Source organism: Uranotaenia lowii, chromosome 2 (genome assembly GCF_029784155.1).
Source record: "Uranotaenia lowii strain MFRU-FL chromosome 2, ASM2978415v1, whole genome shotgun sequence".
In the NCBI taxonomy this organism is placed as follows: domain Eukaryota; kingdom Metazoa; phylum Arthropoda; class Insecta; order Diptera; family Culicidae; genus Uranotaenia; species Uranotaenia lowii.
The window spans coordinates 316,201,334-316,215,957 of record NC_073692.1 but is presented as its reverse complement, the minus strand read 5'-3'; the positions used below and the strand labels follow the sequence as shown (position 1 = coordinate 316,215,957).

The 14,624-nt window shown below is 36.8% G+C and overlaps 1 protein-coding gene across 1 annotated transcript in view; it reads right to left on the bottom strand.

The window, feature by feature from the left end:
- The window catches only part of LOC129745564 (uncharacterized), a 50,164-nt gene extending 35,540 nt beyond the window's left edge, over nt 1-14,624 (bottom strand). The window contains exon 1 of the mRNA XM_055738704.1: nt 14,394-14,624. The gene's annotated coding sequence lies outside the window, so the exon portion shown is untranslated. The remainder of the gene's footprint in view (nt 1-14,393) is intronic.

Here is a 14,624-nt window from a genome sequence, read left to right as displayed (position 1 = left end):
ATGCATGCAGTTAAAGCTCCAGGAAATATTTTACTTCCGATTCGATGGAATTGTCGGAATGAGAATTCATCCTTTCCCGTAAGGCATCGAAACCTTGAAAGTAACCGGAGTGGTAGTCCTATTTAAATGGTTCTGTTCTGCCGACATTTAATTGAATTTTAGAAGGGTGGCATCAGGGTGACGGCAAACAAATCTATCACGTCAGAATTTCCGCAATTCGGTATCCAGCTGCTCGTCCGGAAGTTATCCTGATTTGCCATCCTGAAATGGCATAGGCAAGTTTTTCTTTCCAACTTATCGCGGAGTTTACTTCCGTTACAAGCGGAACTGTCAACGATCCACATATTGGAAAGAAAACAAACCTCATGGCTTTTCCGGCCTGCCAGCGGTAGCCCGCTGTTGGATGTACCTGGTGGAATTTTTATGATCCTAAACAGGATGGTCATAGTACTTGTTAGCTGACTATGAGAGCAGGAAGAATGGTATTGAAAATTGGTCTTAAGTTTCCTACAAATAAATTTTGTTACCTGTCGAATTCAAGGATAGCATTAATTAGCAATCAATTACCTTCCAGCAGCGAGTGTGCTTGGTTATTTGATCCCACAATTGAAATACTTTTAACCCTTCCGGGGAAATCCATCCGATATCGAATAAAAAAACTTGCGAAGAACGCGTACAACTTTGCCATTATCAATATTTGTTCGATTGAGGTTAAATTTTCATTCTTTTTTTCGGCTAATAACCGAAAACTTGGGATATGGTTAAGATTGTATCATGAAATATTGATGAAAAATAACCATATTGGCAGTTCTGCAGAAAAAACTAAAAAATGGTTATTTTTCATTAAATAATTGGTTAAATTGGTTAAATAAAAATGAGCGTGCTCGTTATCTTTGTTTACAAACTAGCAGTGTGCTAAAATGAAAAGGCATGCTTAGGTCTCAGCTGTTCTATGGATTGAAGGTAAACAAACGCGACGAAGCATTCAACATTGCTGATTCTGAAATTTCAGAGATCGCATCACCTTCTGTTTAAAGGGTGATACGGTCAAAATGTGGTCAATACCATCTTGACGAATTTCTTTCAATTTTGCATTTAAAAAACCTGAACACCCCTCATTTTGAAGGTGTGTGTGTAGAATGTTGCTCCAATTTTGATTTTGCAATTCACTCTTCAGTTGTCAAAAAGCCGTCCAAGGAAGAAGAGCAGCTTATCAAAATTTTGCTCGCGCATCGCGAAAATCCGAGCTACTCGCACTGGATCGGGGAGAAATCGAAAACCGGAAGCCGCTGAGACGACAAAGAGAGTTGCCGGTAGTTTCACGCGAAACCCTAACCTCTCTCTCCCCGAGATGCCGCAAATGAGCTGGGTGTATCGTCTACAACCGTGCATCGAGCCAAAAAACGAACCGGACTATCGACTTACAAGAAGGTAGTGGCTTCAAATCGCGATGATAAACAAAATACGCCGGCCAAAGCGCGATCCCGAAGGCTGTACACGACGATGCTGACGAAGTTTGACTGCGTGGTAATGGACGACGAAACCTACGTCAAAGCCGACTACAAGCAGCTTCCGGGACAGGAGTTTTATACGGCAAACGGAAGGGGAAAGGAAGAAGATATTTTCAAGCACATGAAACTGTCAAAGTTCGCAAAGAAATATCTGGTTTGGCAAGCCATCTCTACCTGTGGCTTGAAAAGCAGCATTTTCATACCTTCCGGGACTGTCAACCAAGAAATTTACGTGAAAGAGTAAACGTCTGCTGCCTTTCCTGAAGAAACACGGTTGTTCCGTACTGTTTTGGCCGGATTTAGCATGTTGCCATTACGGTAAAAAGGCCATGGAGTGGTACGCCGCCAACAACGTGCAGGTGGTTCCCAAGGACAAGAACCCTCCCAACACGCCAGAGCTCCGCCCAATTGAGAAATACTGAGATATTGTCAAGCGGAACCTAAAGAAGACAATAAAAAAACTGCTAAGGACGAGCACCAGCTGGCTTTCTGCGGCGAAAAAGGTGGACAAGGTGGCTGTACAAAATCTGATGGCAGGGGTTAAGCGTAAGGCCTGGCAATTCGGATTTGGAAAAGCGGAAGCCTAACTGAATACTTTTCCTAAATTTTATACTAATTAAACTTGAAAAAGAAATTTAATTTGATTTTTTAAATAAACGATTTTACCGATTTACACGCGTTTTCCCTTGACCAAATTTTGACCGTATCACCCTTTAAGCACGCGGGCTGATTGTCTAAAGTGCCATCAACTGTTAACTTTATGGAGCTTATAAATTCAAATTGACAACTTTTTACAGAGGATTTACTCCCGACACTTAAACGGGATAGGAATGTTAACATCCCCCAAAGGATCCACTCACATCCTCTCGATCCGGAAATCCGGAAAAAACCCATAAGGAACCCCAACCGAGAGGCCGTCATCCCTGAGAGCTTATCCTTTTTTTATCGTCCTCACATAATGACTCAGAGATACTTTCGGTAAATAGTTGTTTGTCCCTTGGAAGGCAGCAAAAAATTAAATAAAACCGGGCATCCCTTCTCGCCCTTATGTGATTCAATTTTGTTGTGGTCATTCTGGTTCTGGCGATTTCGTTTAATTCGGAGATTTCGTGATTGGAACCGTTCGATATGGCCTCGCAAAACAACTCGAATGAGCGTATGCCAAAAAATCGTTTTCCAAAAGCAAATACAAATATGTACGAATGTACATACATACCCATAGCAATTTTATTCGTTCCTTCGTGGAACCTTCGAACCGGTCAAGAAACCCCCAAATTATAGGATATGTATGGTTTCACCCTTTTAAGAGTAGTTTGGTTTGTTTTTGTCGAACAAATTTTCACGTGAGCACGTGGCCTCGGAGTCCCCTTTCGAATTCGAACCGGACCAAGGGCAAACATTTGCGCTGGACAGAAAACGTGTTTCCATTTGAACCCTTTCGGCCAGTGGCTATTTTCCACGGACCATTGGCACATTTCCTCAGCACCGTTATCTGCTGGATCGGTATCGAGTTGTGTTGGTACCTTTTGCTGGGTTTTTGGCACTCTGACTGGCGTTGGACCACCAGATTTTGGGCGTGATTCTCTTCCACTTGAAAGGGACGAGGATGCTTGCTGCATCGAGAATGAAGCCGTGACACGCGCGTGTATTTCTGGGCGCATTTCGGATTTGATAGCACTTCCACTTATCTCGAACCTTATCGGAAGGTGTAAATCGCGATATTTACTGGGTGGTTATTTGTGTGGTTTCGGATAAGGTTAACCCCGAAAAAAGCACCGTGGTACGGTGGCCATATCGACGGGGAACAACCGGTTTGACCGGGTTATTAAGGATCTCTGCTTTCGGGAAAATTGTAGGTAATTTTAGCTTCTACCGTTTGCTGATAGACACTTATTCGGTGGGCAATTATCTGCCCACCATTCGTCGTTGTCATTTGAAGTGATATACTCCTAATCCGTTAATTGATAGGCCAGGTTCAGCGATTAGCGGACATTGAGCCCTTCAGGCAAACTGAGTATAGAACGCCCATTCAAGCCGTGAGTTGTTTATTTATGGACAGTTTTGAAATAAACAGAACTGTTAATAAGAACGCCAAATGAAACTTTAGAATAAAAGTTTACTAAAGTTTCACAGTTTGCTTGCTTATGCTTATGCTTATGCTGCGTGTGATACATACACAGCCAGATCATGTCAACATCCCGGTGTGTAGTAAAAGTACATTTACTACTCATCTTAACTCGGCCGGGTCCATTGTGCAGTATTGGACGCAGACACAACTAGAACACAGGTGAGAAGAAACGTGGACAACAGTACCATACGTTTCCATGATTATGAAATGTTTGAAACACGTTGGAAGCACATTTGCTAAAATTCACTGTGCTCCTTGATGATGACCCATGTGAATTCGTCCTTCTGTGGTTGGAAATGAGGGTTTTCTGCACAGAAATCCAAAACATTGCAGTATAGATTGAATCAATTGATAAATTTCAAATTTAAAATTACTTTACTGAAAGTTTGATCAAACTACATGTTTCGGATTATTGTGCACCATCATCTCTGGTCATCGACCTTGGATATAGCGCCTTTACTCGTTCTTGAAAATGAATATTGGAAGAACAGAGAAAAAATTGGTACCATCACTGATGAACTGATGTACACGGACAAAACCAAACAACCCACTGCACTACTCACTGCTGGGTTGATTAGTGTAAAGAAGAAGTAAGTTAAAAGTACCCACTATACTATCCGACATTTTGTTTTCACGTTTAGACGCGTGTGTATAAATATGCCGGGTGTTGTGATTTTTATCTCCGCGGCCTGCCGTTCGTCTTCGACAACGTTGACCCTAGATTGCGGCAAAACCTTAGAAGAAGTTGAAGGTAAGTTATTATCGTTATTCTACATTCAATTGTTACAAAACGATGGAGTTCCGGTAATTTTTAAATAATATTCTTTTTTTTAGATTGGCTGAGGCTAAATTGTGCTTTGTGTGACTCTTCGGTTGGAGCTGACGGGAAACCAGGAAGCGATTGAAATTTCCACCGTCCGGAACGTACCGACCCATGATTAATGACCATGGAATAGACAGAAGCTTTCGATGCCACAGTTCACATAAGAGGTTGCCTAGCTAGTTCCGGAAACACCTGAAAAGTTTTCTGGTAGACGCTCCGAAACCATCAGGCAGCAAAGTACCCATGCATTTCTGTCCGCTAACAAATCAGGAAAGCAGTTCAGCCCCGGAAACCGGCTGTCCTTAGTTCCTGGGATAATTTCCAACGGATTCCAGCCGAACATCCGTATGAAGTTCTAGGTAAGTTGCTTTTATAAAATTTGTTTGTCACTATATATAGGGTGGTCTTTATTCTCAGGTGCTGAAAATTCGACCAAAAATACAACCTTTCGGCGTGTTGCCCCAGCAGCCGATAGCTAAATTGAGGCTAGAACCTAGACTAGAATGGTGCTATGCTGCAGAATTCAAGTTGTATTATTGCAGGCAAATGATTACGAAAACATAAAAGATTCGGGAATTCTAAAATATTAAGAACTAGGTAGTACTTATTAAATATTATCATCAAATACAAAATATTCAAATATTGTACTAAATCCTATCATCCGGAAACCTCATTATGATCCCTGAACTCATTTATTTTAATTTTGACTAAATATAGTAAAAAACATTAATTTTACTGCAATTTTGGCGTTTTTTTTTCGATTTTTTACCAAAATTAGCGAAGTACGTCATTTTCACCCACTGGGACCTTAAAGCACAACTACCTACTTTTAGGTAGTTGTGTTTTAACCTACTAGTAAGTTCCTGCACTGAAGTGGCGATTTACGTCAAAAGTACCTAGAGTGGGTTGTTTTTTTTCTGTCCGTGTACAAGCTAAGCCTTGTTGTTGTTGTTGTTGTAGTTTGGATGATTATGGCTTGAGGAACTATGCCTCATATCCGCCAATTAACTTGGGTTTGACGTCTCAGTAACGATATTACGTTACACTTCTAGGTGTGCCATTTGTAGAAACCAATTAACCCTTTCCTTCCCATGGTGATCCACAACTTAGCACAGCTCGCATTTGAACTGGGCGCTTTGGATCAACACAATTTTTTCACCGAATGTGAAGATATGAGTGAAAAAACATTGCACGAAATTTGAAGAAAATCGGTTCGCTAGGTTTTGCTTGGCAGATCAAAAGCTGCAAAAAAGTCGAATTTTTTCGAATTCAAATGAATTTGTCATTTGTTGTTCAATAACTTGACAAATTTTGATAATTTCCTTCAAATAAAAATACTGACGTGCAGAAGGTTGCTTATGCAAGCAGAATCAAATGATAGTTTAGTTAGATTTCAACTAAAACATATAAATTTTTGAGTAAGTAAAGTGAATCACTGGTGATACACTGGGAATAAAACGTACTTTTTTTTTTTCTTGTGAAGCTTCTTATCAATACTCAAGAAAATCATTTCGTCAACAAAAATTCGCTTCAGGATAGTTATTTCATCTGCTTAAATGACCACATGTCTCGAAATATTTGTCAAAGTTCGTGATTTTCTCGAAAAACGGCATGTTTTGTTTTCCTTGCGCAAAGTGTCATGGCGGCCATTTTTTCAAGGCAAAAATTAAAATTTCAAATATTTCAATAAATAGACTTTCGAGGGATGCGTATACCAAAGAAGTTTTTAATCAAATAGGATCGTTTTAGTTTGTGATCAATAAAGTGACGAAATTCCATGTTTTTTTGCAATTATTTCCTGTTTTTCATTTGCATCCTATGTGTTGTTATCTTCCCAATGGAGCACATATGATCCACCTCAAAACCCAAATTTATCAAATGGATCATTAAAGTAGGCTTAAATTATGCATCTTTTGTTCTAGAACTTTAGCTGTAAATCAATATTTCTATTTTTAAAACATGAAAAACCTAGTGGGAAGGAAAGGGTAAAAAAAAAAGAAACATTCCTTGTTCTCTAATACGCTCCTATGCCATATTTGATTCTTTTTGTTTAGTTCTTAAGAGTAATTATGAAAATTTTAAGGTTCTAGGGATCTCAAAACGTCAAGGCAACATTTCTTTGAAATTTTCTCGATTCGTTTTCGAGTTATTTATAAAATTGTTTGGATTAACCCTCCTCACTTCCTATCACCCTACTGGAAGAAGGCATAAGTCTAAAAGCATCAAAGCATCATGTCTTGTTCTCAAATACGCATCCATGTTCTAAAATTGTATGGGCCCCTCCTTACTACTTCCTATCTTTTTACGGGATGGAGGGAGGGATATCAAATTATCAGAATCAGAAACTACTCTCGTGTTCGAATACCCTTCCATGACAAATTTGGTTTCATCTGCTCGATTAAATCTCGAGTTATGCCTAAAATACTATACGGAAGACCCCCTTCCTTTTTCTTTTCCTCCAGTGGAAAAAGAGAGGGCCCCAAAAAAAAATAATAGTGAAACATCATATGTATCCAAGTAACCGCTTATGCTTAATTGTGTTCCATTTGCTCGATTTGTCCTCGATTTATTCGAAAAATTGTATTGGAAACCCCTTCCTATCTCTGCACTGAAAAGAAGGAGGGGTCTCAAAAATTAATAGAAATATTTTTCATTCCTGACTATTCCGATGCCAAATTTGATACCATTTGATTGATCAGTTCTCGAGTTATGCATCCATGTTTCATTTGTTCGGAAGACCCCCTCCTCCCTTCAAGAGAGGGTGAAGGGGTCTCAAACCATAATAGAAACATTCACCGACCTACAAGACCCTCCATGCCAAGTTTAAGGCAAATCGCTTCAGGTTTCTATCTTAATAACGTCACATGCCACAATTGGCTCCAATTGTTTGATAAGTTTTCGAGTTATGCTTAATAAAATATGAACAAAAAGTCCTCCTCTACTCCGCCCTGACAAAAGACGGGTCCTAAATTATTCGTACTCAAACAATCTCTCTTTTAAAAGATTGTCCCTTTTTACTAATAAGTGCTCAATTTAGGCATTAAAACCTGTATGTGACACCCCCCCTCCCTTTCTCCTTCCTATTCTCCACAACTTGAAGGAAATAGGCGTTTCTTATAGTCATGCCCGTTTTAACCCGAAAACCCCACATTTCTAAGATAAGTTCTCGAATTGTGCAATTGTTTAGGTGCCTCCCTCCTCCCTTCCTGCCTTCCAATGGAAGAAAGGAGAGTTCGCAAGTATTCATAGAAATGTTCATCGTATTCCATTTGTTTGAATAGTTTTCTAGTTATGTTATCTCCCTCTCCCTATATCCTCATTAAAAGTGTGAAGGGATATCAAAGATTCAGGGAACAATTTATCACACCCTAATACCAGCCGATACAATATTTGGTTCAGTTGTTGTTATTCAGTTATACAAAAAGTTGTAAGCCCCCCTCCCCTTTTCCTATTTCCCTATTGGAAGGAAGAAGCGATTTCAAATTATCATTAAAACGATAATCGTGCCCAAATACCCTCCCATGCCAAATTTGGTTCTATTTGCACGATTCGTTCTAATACTCCCACCGGCCAAGTTTCACGCAAATTAGTTCAGTAGCTTCCAAGTCTACATATAAGGAATAAGGATAGACAGACAAACAAATAGAAATCCATTATTAAAGGGCATTTTGAAATGAGTGTTAATGTGGAATTATGATTTTTTTAAATTTTGATATCCTCTTATCAAGCGTAGTCTTCTGACAGTTCATTCTCAAATTTTTATATGAAACTAGCGAACTCCGTTTCGCTTTCAACTTGGAATATGTTATGAAAAGTTTGTTTGAAAGTCTATTGCCAAGCATTCACCAGATGCACTTCCGATTAAGTAAGATCACTTTTTCGATCGTCTGCTACTAAATTTGAAATCAGGAATCAATTGACCCCCGTGTATTGATTTCAACTCGATCGTTACTAAACAACGCAATTATTGCAAAAAAGTTAATCCGCTTTCGGTGGCCTCTTATACAATCTTTGTTATTTGAAATCGATTGCCCTTCCCTAAAAACTCCCGTGTGCAAATTTTCAAAGCAATCAATTGCATAATAACGTCAATATTGCTAAAAATAGTGAAAAATTAATTTATATTGACGACCCCTAGCAAAAACATTTGACATCTGAAATCGATTGACCGTTCCTAAACTACTGTGTGCAAATTTTCATCCCAATCCGATATATAATAACGACGATATTGCAAAAATATTGATAGGTTAATATGGACGACCCCCTTTGCCGGCCCCTTACACTGAATTTGATACCTTAAATCGTTTGCACGTAACTCAAAACTATCGTGTACCAATTTTCATCTGAATAAGATGTATAATAACGTCAATATCGCAAAAACAGCGAACAGTTCATATGGACGACCCCTTTGGCTGACCTTTTAAAACACTCATGTACAAATTTTCAACACAATCCGACGAAAAGTAACGTCAATATCAGGAAAACAATATTTGTCTTGTATGGACGACCCTCTTCTGAAGGGATCATCCGAAAATCTGAAAACAGTTTTCATCATTCCTGGTCCTAATGAGCATTCATGCCAAATTTCAGACATCTAGCTCTTAAGACGGCTGAGTCTATAGAGGACAAACAAACAAACAAACAAACAAACATACATACAGAAATTGCTTTTTATATACAGACCCCGTTCGTTTTTGGCAACATTCGATTTTGGCAACATTCGATTTTGGCAACATCCGATTTTGGCACATGTGCCAAAATCGAACGGTTTTTAGAATCTACATTACCTTCTAGTTTTCGCTATAACAGGACCAATCTAATTTTGATTAACACCATAAATACGTTTTTACATTCAGAAATGGTGATGAAATACAACAACAAAAACAAAAGTTTTTTTTTAATTTATAAAGTACTCAAAAATGACAAAAAGCTGAAAAATTCAAAAAGCTAAAAAACAAATACAAACAAAAGACTCAAAATGACAAAAAAAAACAACTAAAAAGTGATAAAGAACAACAAAAAACAGCAAATATGACAAAATAACAAGCATTATAAACAAAATAAGAATATTTCAAAATACATGATAAAACATGATAAAAAATAGATAAAAAATGACTTAAATGGTCGGAAATTGACTAAAAATAACGTTAATTATAATAATAATACTTATTTTTAAAAAATAAGAGAAAAAATTTGAGAAAAATAAACCGTTGGATTTTGGCAACAGGGAACGGGGTCTGTATACAGATAGAGCTTGGAATCATTCCAAAACTAGAATAAGAAAATAGTTACGAGAAAAGATGATTTATCAATTAAATATTCTACTGTTAATGAACTCGAAATTTGCGAGTTAAATGATTTTCTAGGACTATTGGATGTGCTTCTTGCAATTCATTTTTAAGCAAACGATATGCTTGGAAATAGTTTTCAGTAATTGCCATTTCAACCAAAATTTAGATATTTCCGAGGTTAATTCGCATTTTATGCAGAACTACAAACCAACCAAACCAACGTATTTTTTGTAGAAGCTCATAAATCTGGGAAGTCGAATTTATGCATTTGAGGACAGTGGCGTATAAGTCACTGGCATCAGAAATATGTTTAATGGAAAAACTGTAGAATTCAATACAATGCTCGCTATTTTTCATAACAACTACGTCATCATTCTGGAAATCTGCAAACCAATATGGCGGATGAGGTAACCTGTTATTTCGAAGAACTTTGGCTGATCAGCATTTAAATGAGACCTCAATAAAAAAGTATCTCTAGAAAAATAAAGCGTTAAATTTTATATTTGTATTTGAATTTATTCATTCCTCATATTAATATTTTCATATTTCCTCCACTCTTTATAAAAATTATATCTACATTAAAAATTTGGATACTTAAATAATTGATCATGAGCTTTCCAGACGTTAGCTTTGTGTCATGGCCTGTGACTGAATTGATGGTATTTTCCAGTGTTCGGCATCGCTAACTGAAAAGTTAGCGGCGCTAATTAGATCGCTATCGCAGTCAAAGTTAACGATCGCTAATTAAAGCCGCTAAATGTTTCGTAAAAGTTATCGATCTATAATGAAACGCTAATCGCTAATCGATAGTAGACAGTTTTGAAAAAGATAAGCAAAACACAAATTTTTCAGCCATCTTTAATTCTAATATTGACCAGAAAAGTTGTTAAATGATATCAATAGGGGCAGTTCTCGAACTTATTTTGTAATATTTCTGTACATATCAGTTGCGTCAGTCCACTTTTAGTTTTAGCTAGCGTATTTGGTGGAAAGTAAAAGGAAAAAAATGAAATAAAATTTTTCAAAATATTCATCCGCTTATTAATTTTTTACATCAGTTAATGCAAAGATTCTCTTTAGGTAGATGTTTTGTTTTCTCCGAAATAGTTTTTCATCTTTATGACATTAATACACTTATTTTGTTCTGGAAATTTCAATTTTCACAACTTTTTCATTTCTTTTATATTCACAGAAGGCTTATGCTTAAGACATAAATTCAAGTAAAGACAATTAAAAAAGACGCTCATTTCTATGATTCCAGTCAAAATCGAGATCGAATAGCTTCTGAAATAAATCTTTAACGAAAATTTAAATACTAGATCGGATTCAAAATTTTAAATCTGAAAGATGCCGAATTTATGATCTAAAAGTCTATGGCCAAATTAACACTTCAAAGAGTTAGCGTTCTTCAGTTAGCGGAACTAAAAATTAGCGGAACTTCCTTATCCGCTAGCTGAAAAAAAATATAGCGAGAAAATTAATTCGCTAACCGAAAGTTAGCGGACTAATTAGCGATTAGCGGATAAGCGTTTTTGTGCCGGACACTGGTATTTTCTGTTTTTGATATGTCATCTACACTCAACCAGAGTCATGAAAAGTTAAACATTCTGTTATTGAATTTGAAAACATATATTTAACTGCTCATACATTTGATCTTTCCTGCCATTTTTCACTATTTACTTCAACAATTTAAATGATCGATCTTGCAGAGATCGATCATTTTGCTTCGATTTTTTAGGTGGATCGATCCTGAAACCATTCAGCTGAATCGATCTTGGGAATCGATCTTTTCCAGGAGATCGAACAATCCTAGTATGAAGCCAATAAAGTCACTTTTGTATCTACGAACTTAAATTTTTCCAAAGCACCGGAACTGAGACTCATTGAAAAATACTGGGTTATTTTGAAGAAGGCACTCAGTGAGCGGCTCAAAGAGGTTAATTTCGAGGAAGAAATGGCGAAAGAGTAAGTTTCTGATGAAAGAAGCTGATTTCAGACGTTGAACTTTTTTTTTGAATATTATTAAGCTTAATGTACGATTGTACGAATACGGTATTGAACTAAAATCATGTAAAAATACCCAGAGATCACAAACGGTTTCTTGTTTATAGTATGAAATCTTGGAAGAATCGGTCAAATAGGTAATTTTTTACAGCCTTTTTTACTGTGATGCAATTTGATGTGATGCTAGCATATTGTGCTTTAATTAAAAAACCAGGGCTAGAAGCAATCATGAGGCAAAAAAGTAGGGGAAAATAGTAACATTCAAATGAAATTAGGGCAAAATAAGTGACCACAACAAGCCAAAACTTTCATCAATAGGGGCTTCAATAATTTCAACCAATAGATCAAAAAATCAATTTGTAATTTTAAATACAGTTTTATAAGGATAAGGCAAACAAAAAAAAGTTTGTCAAATGTTTCAAGGCAGGCATTAGACTGAGTCAGTTTTTGGTATTTTTTTTTAATATATCAGGGCCTTAGTTCTTAAAATTTTCGATTTGGTTCAAAATTCATCCAATTTTTGCCGAATTTTAAAGACAAATTTTCATGAACAAATCTTAATTTTCAGGATTTATGGGAAAACTTTGCTTTGCAAAACAAACATGATCTTTCTTTTTACTTTGGAATGCGTTTTGTCGCTGTTGTGCCAATTTTTAAATTATTTAAAAAATATTTTTCTGATATAGAACTGATACCTGAATATTATGCTTACATTTTTTAGCTGTATTCAGTACCTACTTTAAAAAATTTCAAACTATTTTAATGCATCAAAAATACAATTAGCAATAATAAAACTTAAATATCTAAGTGTTACTAGACTTGAATAGCTATTCAAACAATTCAAACAATTGAAAAAAACAATTTATTTTTTGGCATAAATATTTTTAGTTAGAGATCCAAAAAGTTATTTCCACTTGAAAAAAATCAACGGATTCATAATTCAAGCAGAAAAAGACTCAAGAAATGTTTTGAAGGACATACCGTATAGAAAGTCGAAATAAATTCACAAAACTTGAAAATACGAATAATTGAGGCCGGCCTGTAAAATGAAATTGAAATAAAAATGCAGAAGCAAGTTTTTAGAGTTAAAACGTAGTTATTTGTAAGTAAAATATCAAAGCTAGTGACTTTAGTGACCAAATTTAAAAAAATTTACTTGTGAGTGACCAGCTTAAAAAAAGGGACAAAGTTACTAAAAAGTGACCAACTGCTAGCAATGCAGATTGACCTTTCTATTTTTTAAATTAAGAGTCGAATAGGGGTCGGTGACACAAAGTTTGTTTATTTAACGTTTACCGCATTCATATGCACCTTAACGAACCCAATGTTGAACCTTCCTAATGGATAAATCCAAAAAAGTTTTTCATGTTATCAAAGCGATCATCAAATGGACATGCCATTTTAACCTGTTTTTATTACTTCTACCTACTTTCATATAATTTATAACTTTGTATTGATTACGATAATTTTACCCCATAACAAGGAGAAAGTTTACATTCCAGGGACACCATATGTCACTGGACTCATGCAATCTGAATTCCTGCAAATGACATCTAGAAATAGTGCACAAACATGAACGAAAGTTCTCATCCCTACGGTCACTTTCATCGTTTGTGCACAGGAATTCCCGCGTCCTGTTTCGTGTTTTATGTCTTCCTAATGAGCGACCATAAATCACTCGGCCAATCCAAACGCAAACAAACAAATCCAGATCCCGTCATATTTCGTCCGACCTGATGCCTAAGCCTGAGGGTGGCCAACGAAAAACCACAAACAACAGTAAACAAATCAACTCGCCTGGACTGGACCGAAATGGACAGTTCAGGCAGGACAATATCCGAAAATGTCAAGGTCGGTTGCGCCCTTTCCGGTTGAGGATCCTTGTTTGTTCCTTTTTTTGGAAGCGCCACACGTCCCACGGAATGTTTTTAAAGGAAAACTTTCTCCTACTATGCGGATATGTTGTGTAGGCAAGTTAGCTTTAAGGACGTCCGGTTGCACTTGACATGACGGACGGTAAATAGCTTTATCGGTAAACTAGAGCCATTAGCACCTGGAGTTTTCCCGCTTCGCTGTCGTTTTAATGACGGGAATGAGTAGGAGTTTATTGTCCCAACAGCAGCTGCCTACCGGAAGTGTGAGCTACATCGGTTGTGGCTGCTTAGAAACTTTCCCACAATTTGGTTTTGGAGGAAAGTCTTCAACAGTCTGATAATGAGGTTGAAGACATCGATAGGAAAACCAAGAAAACAGTTTTTTTTACGAATTTTTGGTTCATATGACCCGAGACCAAAGTTGAATAAGGATCAAATGGTACACGATAAATGTTGTCAACATTTATAATTCCATGTGAAAATCGGTTACATTTACCTTTCATAAATATGCAAACTTGTGGTTCGAAACATATCACTTCATTAACTTAGAAAAAACTAAAACTATAATCTTGTACATCACTCTACAAAATCGTTGACGTTAACCACCATGATTTTTGCCATAACTATCAATAAAAGTTTCCATGACGGATAGTGAAATTTGAACTATTTTTTTTTACTGAATTACATAAGACAACACTTGTTCATTTATCACGCACTCCTCTTCCCGCAAATATTATCATCTCAATTGTGTCTTGAACTTACCTTAGGATTTGCTGAATCTCGAACTACACGTGTTATTTAACTGTTCCAAATTTTCACGTGTCAATTCTTTGGTTATCCCCGAATCAGCGGTTTCAAATACCCTCCAACTATCCGAAAACACACGTATTCACGTTTTTCCAGCAACGAAAGTTCCAAAAGATCCCTCACCGTGTTATCCTCTTGATCGCACGGTAGCAAATCACAGACTGAACCAGTAACGAGACTCTTAAA